This window comes from Bidens hawaiensis, unplaced genomic scaffold (genome assembly GCF_021521415.1).
Source record: "Bidens hawaiensis isolate Kalapana, Puna unplaced genomic scaffold, B.hawaiensis_p1.1 tig00029666_1, whole genome shotgun sequence".
Lineage (NCBI taxonomy): Eukaryota > Viridiplantae > Streptophyta > Magnoliopsida > Asterales > Asteraceae > Bidens > Bidens hawaiensis.
Window position 1 is genome coordinate 11288 of NW_027494926.1, and position 12120 is coordinate 23407.

Consider the following 12120-nt stretch of genomic DNA (forward strand, 5'->3'; position numbering starts at 1 on the left):
ATGGAGATGGCTGATGAGTTTCAATTGATGGAGATGGAAGATGAGTTCTTTGTGGCTTGTGGGTGGTGGTGATACTGGTAATAGGGCTATGGTGGAGATGGAAGATGGGTTGGTGGTGTGGGACCCAAATTTATTATTTTAATTATTTTTGTAATTTAAATTATATTATTATTGTGTTATAGGTTGAAAGGACTAAATTACCCCTTATTTTAACAGTGTTGTTAACAGAAAGATAACGGAGGACTCGTTTGGGTCACTTTTGGTACCACAGGGATTAAACCAGTTCAATTTTTTTTTTCAGGGACTCAATATGACTCCCCTACAACCACAGGGATGAAAACAGTTATTTTCTCTTATCATAATTCCACTTCCTTCCCCTTCTCTCATAAAATGAGACTGGAGAACCCGGTTTACGGAAACATGTATTTGCAATGAGCTGGTAGTTAAATAAACGGTCCGTCCGATATTTCCACTATTATTTATTTATTCTTAGGGCTGATTAGGATTCCTTATTTTACCATTCTTAGAAGTCACAAAAATGTAAGTTATGGACCCAAACACCCCCCTTATTGCTCATGATCTTCTTCTTCGCGCCGCTAACCCTCCTCCACTCTGTCCTCTGCCTCCCTCTCGGCGCATAGGTTACTTTAATTCCATAACCTATTCACTTACCAACAGGTTGCCCTATATTCCATCTCTGATAACAAATTTTAATCTCTATTGACTAGTCTTGTTTTCTTACATTATTATTATTATTATTATTATTAGCATTAGACTGAATTCGATTGTATGCTTTGAGCTTTTCTAATTTTACTATGCTAGGGTTGAGTCTCCGTGCGTTGCTGTAACGCATTCAGTTTCTGACTTGTTGATGCTTAACTTTGATTGCCTCATTTGCAGATTTTCATTTTATTTTAAACTAGCTTAAGGATGGATATAATATACTTATTTGAATCGTCTGAATGCTTCTAATTCTGTTTTCATTTCTTTATGATTTATTATTGTGAATGCATGTTAATCAGTATGCATACCTGTACTGGAGTTATCATGGGGGGTTCACTTCAACAGCCTGTATCAATTAAGGAATCCAATTTCCTTCCGAAAGGACCTGCTGTCAGTGGCCTTCTTCGCCAGGTTAAGCCATGCCGATCTTTAAAAGTTGAATCTAGTTTGGCTACTGGGAAATCATCCACCCCTTCTGTACAAGTAACAATCCCTGAAGGAGGTAATTATATTATATTGATGTGTATGGAGAATATATATTTACAATTGATGTTAGATATTCACAGTTGAATGTTTAAATCTTTTATGCTTTCATAGGTAAAGGAAACAGCTTTGTAGACCCTGAACTGAATAATATTGATCCTGAAGTTAGTGAAATAATATACAATAACGCCAGTTTACAAGTTTAGAGCTTATTGCATCCGAGAATTTCACATCTCGAGCTGTTATGGAAGCAGTCGGTTCATGCCTGACTAACAAGTATTCTGAAGGACTTCCTGGCAAAAGGTCAAAGTTGTCATTTTATTTTATTAGTTTTCTTGATCTAATACTCTTACTGATTTGCAGATATTATGGTGGAAATGAGCACATTGATGAACTTGAAACACTTTGTCAAAAGAGAGCATTGGCTGCATTTCACTTGGATGAAAATAAGTGGGGTGTGAATGTTCAACCATTATCGGGTTCCCCTGCTAATTTTGAGCTTTATACGGCTGTTCTTAAACCGCATGACCGCATTAAGGTGAGTTGTATGTTAAATCCTCTTTTGAGCAATCCAAATAGTGCATGATATGTTTTGGCTTGCAAATGAACTGAACGAACACCAACAAAGAACGGATCTTGTTTATTATCTTTCATTTAACTGAAATCGTACACGACCAACCAAAGGAATGGGGTTTTCTTGTTCTTGTTCGCCTGTGAAGACAACGTATTTGTTCATGTTCGTTTGTTAGCACTTAACAGTATAAACGCACGGTTCATGAACGTAAATGAAGTTAACGAACGGACATAACTGAACATAGGTGAATAGACATAGCTGAGCTAAAACCAATTAAGAGTAAATGTCAACAACAATGTGTTGGGTCTAAATAGGTTATTAAAATTAGATCAACTTGTAATGGTCTTAAAAAATTAAATGAACATATTTACGAACGTAAACAGACGAACTTAAACAAACGTGAAGTAACAAACATGAACGAACGAATGAACGAGACGTGTGCTTATGTTCGTTTGTTTAACTAAATGAACAAAAACTTTCGTTCATGTTCATTTGTTTATTAACTAAGGGGCTGTTTGGCAAATGTTGAACCATTAAGTGCTGAATCAGTAACAGGTCTGAATGATTAAGAGGCTCTGATCTAGTAAGTGCTAAACCAGTAAGTGTTGTTTGGTTGTACATCTGAATAGCTGTGCAGAATGACTAATTTGCCCTCTGAACTATTTCGTGTTGAATGAAATACATATATGAAAACAAACTTTCATTAACACCAACAAAAATACATATTAAAACAAACTTTCATTATATACAGTGTTACCAAATAGAAAGTATTTTCAAATGACTAGTACAAAACAAGCCATAAGATGCGGGTATTTTGGCCCAAAGGTGCGGTCTTAGAGCCGAATCAAATAGCCTCGAACCTTTTGGTAAATTGAACCACAGCTTCTAGTATTCAAACATCAACCGCACCTTTTGGCACCTCTTGTCAATTGTAACCAACCGAACCTTTTGATAAGCAAGATTCTTTTTTTTTCTTGTTCCAATTAGCTGTAAACCCAATATACATATCCAAAACCTAATTAACACAAACATATATTCCTAAAACTAAAAATATACAAATAAAAGTTTCAAAATACACAAAGTTTCAAAGTACCATATGTTTAAAAATGAAAGAAATACATAATAACTTCCTGAACCCGACTTTTTCATTCTTGCAACCTAAATAGATTGTCTTCATACTTTCAAACCAAACCGACGTCTTCACCGAACCGACGTCTCACTCAAACCATAGAAATTACCTAACAAAGCACATCTACATTAAAAAATGAAACCTAAAATATATGCAAGTGTATATATGTATAAACTTTTTGCCTAACTTTGGGTCTCACACGATGCGCTGCAGCAGGACGTGCGTATCGGTTGCTGTTGCTCGGTTATGAATAACGTAAAAGTAAGCATGCTGCAACCACACCATTTTCGCATCTTGTATTAAATTCAATTCAAGCATAAACGGAATTAAGTGGCAACTGGTCCTAACTTAATAACCTGCTTTGTTCAAAAATCAAAACCCATATCATCATCAAATTAATGAATCATAAAAAACCTAACACTCTTTAACAAAAGAACACCAAATAATCACCAAAATTCAGAACTTCACTCACCACATCCTCATTGCCAAACTCAAATCTGCGTGCAAAGGTTTCCTTAATGTTGCAGAATCACATTTGCTCCAACAAATTTCACAATAGTACCTTTCATGCTCCAAGACAGGTGCGTGCGAAATGATGCATGATATCATTATCTGAAAGAGAATCAAATAACAAGTTACTTTGAATGCACGAATGATGACAAACCAAACCACAATAACCTAAACACATGAACAGCAAACAAACAATTAGCCGAGGATGGCTAATAACCAAATTACGTGACTCGTTAGACTATAATACACATATAGACAAGACTCATAACTTTCTTATATTCCGCACACATCAGTAATTCAAAATTTAAGTCAAAAAATAGGCATGGCAGATAATCAAGTTGGAAGGGGACGATCGAAGCCACGGGACATAAACACTTGCAATAAACCAAATGTAAATCTGCCGCTACGAAAGGCGCCGTCAGACGACCGCCGGAAACGGAAAACCTCTCGTTACCATAGGCGTTGTCAAACAACCGCCGGCAACAGAAAACCCCGCTACCATAGGCGTCGTCCAACTCAACGGAAACCGACCGCTACCATTTTGATGAAAAACAGAATTGAAACCCTAATTTCCATAAATTATGATCAATCCTTGTTATAATGTATAATCATATGCTTAGCAATTTGGAAATAAAATGGCAAATTGCTGTTGAAGAAAAAATTACCCGGGTACAGATGGGATCGATTGTATAGCAGATCTGTTAGGAGGGCCGGCCGATTGGGTAGCAACACCGAATTATCGCGATTTGGGAGGGAGTCGATGATTAGGTTGAGCAGCGATGATTGGAGCAGCAGATCGTTTGAAGAGGTTATATTGTGTCTAGGCTTATTCTTGTCTCTTTTTCATTCAGCTTCTATATTGTCACTGACCGATTAAGAGGTTCAACTTTTCATTCAGATGCTAGTTTTGAAACAGCCGAACGCTCTCATCTGTTAGGATTAAACGCACACACGAAACTGAACACGACACGAAAGCAATAAACGAACACGAGGATTTAACGTGGTTCGGTCTAAACTGACCTACGTCCACGGGTGGCAACTAGGTATATCTTTATTGAGTGACCAAATATTACAAGTACATAATGTTGTTTATATAGAGACTGAACTAGGGTTAGTAAATTATTATGCAAGAAATCTAAACCGGGCCGGGCTTGGGCCCGACCGCCCACACCCGTCTCCTCTTTTGACTTCATATAATAAACCGGGCCAACAAGGCCTACGAACCCAACAATCTCCCACTCGGAGGCCTTGAGTACTCTCGTCTGCACTCCTGATTGTACTTCTGTAATCTGAACATTAAACTTCTTCTAGTTGCCACCGCCTTCTCATCAATTAACCTGAAGGCCCGTTGAAGCTCCCCGGAGCTCCAACACGTCAGTCACGGCTGAAACTGCCCCTGACCCATTCTCTGTCCCTACCGGCTCCCACTGTAACGAACTACCGGATCCTGAGATAACCTGAGAACAAACACTCTCCATATTCAGCAAGTAATTCATTGGAGAGACTTTTACAGCTGGAATACTGGTTTTCTTAATCCACTGTCGACCTGGAACTGTAACTGAAACACGACCTGTGCTCCCACTGTCACGATGTCCCCCAACTGATTTAACCTTCCTAGCTCGTTCATCCTGAATCTTCACTTTGGCTCTGGGTTTGTTACTTGCAAAACGAACCTTCTTCTGCCCACGAGATTTTGTGAACCGGACTTTGTCTTTCACCAAAACTGGATCCACTCCTTTCGGTGACATATCGACCATATACAACGAACTCATTTTCTTGCCACGAGCAACAACGAGATTCCCTTTGACTACTTTCCACTGCCCATTCCCGAACTTAACATCGTGCCCCTGGTCATCCAACTGCCCAACTGAAATCAAACGTTTCTTCAAACTTGGAATAACCCTCACGTCTTTCAAAGTCCAAGAAGTACCGGCTGAAGTTATCAAATCAACGTCTCCCATACCCGTAACCTCTAAAATATCATCATTCGCTAGTCGAACCTTTCCAAAATCCCCAAATTTAAGATTCTTCATCGTTTCACTACAGTGAGTGGCATGAAACGATGCACCAGAATCCATCACCCAAGCATCAACGCTACTCTAAACACTACAAACCAAAGCCTCATCACTACTGACCCCATCATCTGTGTCGTCTTCTGTAACGTTCACCTCTTTCTTACCATTCGGACACTGATTCCTGAAGTGTCCTTTCTCTTTACAACCCCAACATTCAATATCCTTACGAGTCTTAGACTGACTCCTCTTCCTACTCCCACTGCCTCGCTGTTTTCTCCTGCCTCTACCTTCTGTGACTAGCATATTGCCTGATGATTCACCTGAACTTCTGCGTCTTGAATCTTCTCCCAGAATCAGATCTCGAATCCCATCGAAAGTAATATTTGTAGACGAACTACAAACTGCAGTCACTGTTTGCGACCAACTGTCGGGCAAAGAGGATAATAACAAGAGGCCTTGAACTTCATCATCAAACTTAATGTCAACTGACACTAAGCGGGACAAGATCGAATTAAGATTATTGATATGAGTTGTAACTGACCCACCCTCTTTCATTCTTGTTGTCACTAGCTCTCGGATAAGATAGACTTTATTCGCTGCCGAAGGCTTCTCATACATGTTGGATAGCGCCTCCATCATACCACGTGCTGTGGTTTCTTTCATGATGTTAAACGCCACATCTTCCGACAACGACAAAGTAATACAAAGCCCTAGCTTTCTTGTCTAACTTCTTCCAATCTGCTTCTGACAACTTTTCTGGTTTTTCATCCTCGAACACTACATCCAAGTCTTTCTGACAAAGTAGTGCCTCAATCTGCATCTTCCACCAACCGAACTTCTGTCCGTCAAACTTCTGTATCAAAACCTTTCCGTCTTCTGCCATGGCAATGACTAAAACGAAAAACTGGATAAAACACAGACAAACACGCAATGGCACGAGCCTGAACTTAACGACTGTTCAACTGAACTCTGTTAAACAATCAACTTATTTATACGCAGCGGAATATCGAACTGAAAATCAGAAACTGAAACTTTAAACTGAAACGATAAAATCTGTCAAGCGCGGTTGACACTGGTTCACTGCTTCTTTAATGCTTCTTCTGACTTGACAACTGCTCTTCAACAAAAATAGGATCTTGATTTGTTGTCTTAACTCGTTCTTGCTTAACCAAAAAATGTGTTTCTATATCTTGGTCAAATAGCAAAACGAAAAAAAAAGAAAAAATAAAAATAATCTTATTTCTCTTTGGTCTTCTGCCACGAATAACAAGGAAGAAAAGGAAGTAATCTTTCACTTTTCCATGAATGTCATGGCTCACAAGTCCCAAGAAAATAATAGCATATCTTTTCACTATTTTCTTCGCGAACAGCACCCAGGACCAAATAAATCGAAACCCACTGCCTTCCACGTCAGATCTAATCGTATCTGCTAAGTGGCGGCGAACTGCGGTTGATAGCGGCGGAACGCGGTGGTAAAATGCTTTCGAAAAAAAAACCGAACCTGAACAACTCCGGCGACTGGGTATGGCGGAACCCTACCGGAGATCACCCCTTTCTTCCCTGCGGCTGAGTCGGTAAGACTCTAGCGGTGTTGCGACAGCAACAGCAAGGTTTTCTCGCGGCGAAAAAACGATGACGGCGGAACCCTAGCGCAGTAGGGTGGCGGCGGCGGAAGGTTGGTTCCCGTGTTCTTCGTGTGATCCGAACCTAAGCTCTGATACCACTTGTTAGGATTAAACGCACACACGAAACTGAACACGACACGAAAGCAATAAACGAACACGAGGATTTAACGTGGTTCGGTCTAAACTGACCTACGTCCACGGGTGGCAACTAGGTATATCTTTATTGAGTGACCAAATATTACAAGTACATAATGTTGTTTATATAGAGACTGAACTAGGGTTAGTAAATTATTATGCAAGAAATCTAAACCGGGCCGGGCTTGGGCCCGACCGCCCACACCCGTCTCCTCTTTTGACTTCATATAATAAACCGGGCCAACAAGGCCTACGAACCCAACATCATCTCTGTGCGATTCAGATATACCCATCTGAATTGGTTCCATTCAGTGGCAAACAAACACCCCCTAAACAAACTTCCTAATCCTGCCTAATGGTTCACTAAACGTTCAGTTCGCTTTTAAGCCTAGATAGATTGCATCAATATGTGTATACTATAATAAATTTGTTTAATTCAGGGACTTGACTTACCTCATGGAGGACACTTGTCACATGGGTTCATGACTCCAAACGAAGGGTTTCAGGAACATCTATATATTTTGAATCTATGCCTTATCGTCTTGATGAATCTACAGGTACAATGGTTTTTATTTGTTTTAATAATAGTATTTACCCATGACATCTATACAGGACTCGTTGATTATAATAGTATTTACCCATGACATCTATACTGGCCTCGTTGATTATGATATGCTTGAGAAAACCGCTACATTATTCAGACCAAAACTTATAATAGCCGGTGCTAGTGCTTATCCCCGTGATTTTGATTATCCTCGTATGAGAAAGGTATAGCTTTTGAAGTAAATTGACCATGACATCTATACAGGCCTCGTTGATTATAATAGTATTTACCCATGACATCTATACTGGCCTCGTTGATTATGATATGCTTGAGAAAACCGCTACATTATTCAGACCAAAACTTATAATAGCCGGTGCTAGTGCTTATCCCCGTGATTTTGATTATCCTCGTATGAGAAAGGTATAGCTTTTGAAGTAAATTGACCAAAATGTCTTAACAAAGTTTCATATGCTTAACTAACCAACTGCTAATGAGATCTGACTGTTACACAGATAGCTGATGCTGTTGGTGCTATTTTGATGATGGATATGGCTCATATTAGTGGACTTGTGGCTGCTTCTGTTGTTGGCAATCCTTTTGAGTATTGTGATATTGTGACAACTACAACACACAAGGTATTGTGTGAGCTGATAAAAACTGTGGTTTTATTTATAGAATGTATTCAAATGCATAACCCACCAAAATTAGGCTGGTAAACAAACTTTGTTTACCAGCCTAATTTTGGTGGTTTTACTAGATGAACACGAACGGAGCATGTTTGTGTTTGTCTATTCAACTTTAGCCGAATAAATGATTGGACGCGAACAATTAAACGAACAGGGTTTTCTTGTTCTTGTTCATTAAAAACATGTACATGTTTTTGCTTATGTTCGTTCACTAACAGTAAAAGCGAACAATTCACGAACGAACATAACCGAACATTGATGAATGAACGTAACTTAGCTAGAACCAGCTAAAACTGACGTTAAGAACAATGTTTTGGGCCTAAAAGGTCATTAAAACTAGACTAAGTTGTAATGGGCCAAAAAGTTTTAAATGAATATATTAACGAACGCAAATAAAATAACTTTACACACACAAAGTAAACTAATGAACATAAACGTACAAACATAAACGAATTTAAATGATGAACATAAACGAACGAATGAGACGTGCTCATGTTCGTTTGTTTATCAAACGAACTTCCCGCTGAACACTTCACAGACTTTCATTGAACGTTTGGCCCGTTTATAGGCCTACCCAAAATCACTTTATTGCGAGAAGTTATTATTGTAAGAATATAGTGTTTGCAATCAGATGTAACACAAAAATTACTTATTGTTGCTAAAAAACGGGTTACAAGTGTTTCTGGGATGCTGACACGGCTCTTTTTGACCACTGAGAAGCATATGCTTTGAACATATGCATTTTGATTGACCGACTCTTACCCGACCCGCTTGACCTGCCCATTTTGTAATCTCTATGTAGCATATTATTATTGTTCTATTACAGCTATATCTACGATTTGACTTCTGTTTGCAGTCTCTCAGAGGACCAAGAGGGGGCATGATATTCTTCAAAAAGATCCCATTTTGGGAATCGAATTAGAATCTGCCATTAATAATGCTGTTTTTCCAGGTTTACAGGTTAGTTCTAAATTACTTTTTTGTGATCTTTTGTTGACCTTATTTGTATGTTATTTAAAATATTACTTTCTAGGGTGGTCCACATAACCATACAATTGGAGGACTTGCAGTTTGCTTGAAGCATGCTCAGTCTCCCGAATTCAAAGCTTACCAGAACCAGGTATTTTGCATTTCATTTTGTTAGCATGACTTTGACTTTTGTTGACTGGTTTAACATGCAATCCTTGCAGGTTGTTTCTAACTGTCGTGCTCTTGCAAAACGATTAATGGAGCTAGGATACACATTGGTTTCTGGAAGGAGTGATAACCACTTGGTTCTTGTGGATCTCAGACCATTGGTAAACTATTTATCTCAAACGGGTCAAAAAGTTTGACAAAAAAATGAGCTAAACGGGCCAAAGAGGTTAAAAGTTGCCTTAAGGGCAGAATAGTAATCTAACTTGACTCTAAGGCCCACTTATGAAAGCAAACTAGGAGGTTAGGGATTAAATCTCTAATTTTTAAACCATAAGGACGATATCCATAATTTGGGCCAAACCACAAAGACCATCTGTGTAATATACTATTTTATATCTTATTTCTTCAGAAGTAAATCACACAGATGGCTTGAGCCAAATTACGAATTTTGTCTCTTACGTTACATACTTAGTTCCCACCAACCTTTTGTCTTTCATTCCTGGTCTAAAAAGCTAACTGGGCTAGTTTTATTAGCTAGCATGGTGACATTTTAATCATTTCACGAGTTAACAAAGAACTGACGGGACCTCATCTTCACAGCTTCCGTTTTGTTTTTTAATTTATTAGATACCAAATGACTAAAATGCCCCTAAGCTAACTGATAAAGTTAATCCAGTTAACTTTTTGGACCAGCTACGAAAGAGAAAAAAGTTGGTGGAGACGAAATCCGTAACTTTTAAATTTCTGGGACGAAATCCGTAATTTGGCACAAACCACAGGATCGTGTAATTTATGTACTTTTATTTTAGTTATGGTTGCTGCAATTAATTTTATCTATTCGTTTAAATACAGGGTCTTGATGGTGCTAGGGTTGAGAAAATCCTTGACTTGGTTTCAATAACCTTGAACAAGAATTCAGTACCAGGTACACTTCAAGTCTTTGATTTTAACAAGAAACCGAGCCACTAAATCTATATATTCAAACGTGACAGGTGACAAAAGCGCACTTGTGCCAGGTGGCATACGTATCGGCTCGCCAGCTATGACAACTCGTGGGTTCACTGAACAGGAATTCATTTATATTGCTGACTTTATTCATGAAGGGGTGCAGCTGACACGTGAGGTCAAACAAGCAGTGTCTGGGTCAAAGCTTCAAGATTTCATGAAGTTTGTAGCTTCTTCAGATTTCAGCTTCACAGATAAAGTTTCTGATCTGAAAAAAAGAGTCGAGGCGTTGACAACCCAGTTTCCAATCCCGGGTTTGTAAAAGAAGAATGAAATGTTTACATATTTATGATAAAAGTGATGTGTGAAGTCTACATCACTTGTTGGATGCTGGGTTTTAAGAATGTTGAGATGTTTTAATCAATGATTTTGTCACTTAAATGGTCTCAAGATCATGAGGTTTTAACCTCCAAGAGGCAATATGGACGGGTGAGATGGGTTGGGTAACACGCTAATGGATCAGACTGCAGACTATGCCTATCTGTGTTTCTAATCTTATAAATTAGTATGCATTTGTATGAATTGCAGAATTTTATCAGACTTTCGACTCCTTTAACCTGTTGGAGTAAAAATGTAACTCAAAACATATTTACAGGTAAATGGGTTGAAATTGTTTTGCATTTGTTTGCACGAGTGTTTAGTGGGTGTGATCATCAAGGTCTAAAATTTTATCATGGTTATAAACTTTTTTAAGGAAGGGTTTTCAATCAAGTAGCGTCACCGATAAGCTACGATATTAGCTTATCGTAATCACTAATTATGACACTATCTTTTGGGTATTGTAATATGAAGAAACCATAAGATAACCTTGGTAGGCTTAACGTAATGCCTCGACCGATGATGGAGTGATGTTAGTCAAACCCTGGGTGGGCTTAGCTTAATAATCTCCGGTGAGTTAATATTAGGATTGCTATGAATCCAGGCTGTCGTAACCTGCAAAACCGAACACCGTGAGCTCGTTACGAGAAGGCGAATAGAGGGGGGTCTTCTCGTAACCACCATCCGGCATGAGGATTAGTATGATAAGCGATGAATAATTCTTAGAGAGAATAAGATTGTGGATCCCTTTACTGTTGGTTTATCTTTATTATTTATAGCCGAATGGAAGGAGAATGATTGATCCGGCTATCTCACTCAATGGAACCTTCTATTATCATGGTTGAGCATGATAGGTTGAGCATGATAGTGGCATCTGATTGGTTGGCCAGCTGGCATATGAAGATCTCTATTGTGGGCAGGTACAACGTTGGCCTTCTGTGATTGGTTCGTCATGGAATCGTGAGTATTATAAGGATCTCGACCTATGATTGGTCTTTCCCTTCCATGTCAAGTGATGTCCTGCCTTTTATCACAACATGTCTTCCATTGAATTCTTTGAGTTGTTAAGTGTTAGGTGTTATTTTCGTGGGAAATGTATATCTTCCTGTGCGGAAGGCATTCTGCATGCGGATGGTTATCATTGCTTAATAACATCCCTTCTGTGGAGAATATATGTTTCTTCACGGAAGCCATATTGTATGCGGATGGTTATCCTTGTTTTATAATATCCTTCCG

General features: G+C 38.8%; 1 pseudogene across 1 annotated transcript; it reads left to right on the plus strand.

Annotated features, from left to right (window-relative positions):
- The first annotated feature begins 1023 nt into the window (after positions 1-1023).
- On the plus strand, positions 1024-11030 carry LOC143579332 (serine hydroxymethyltransferase 3, chloroplastic-like; annotated as a pseudogene). Its single transcript, XR_013143439.1, has 11 exons — positions 1024-1225; positions 1321-1509; positions 1570-1744; positions 7635-7751; positions 7826-7962; positions 8251-8373; positions 9281-9384; positions 9458-9544; positions 9615-9722; positions 10414-10486; positions 10554-11030. The product of XR_013143439.1 is annotated as a serine hydroxymethyltransferase 3, chloroplastic-like (transcript).
- Positions 11031-12120: the final 1090 nt, after the last annotated feature.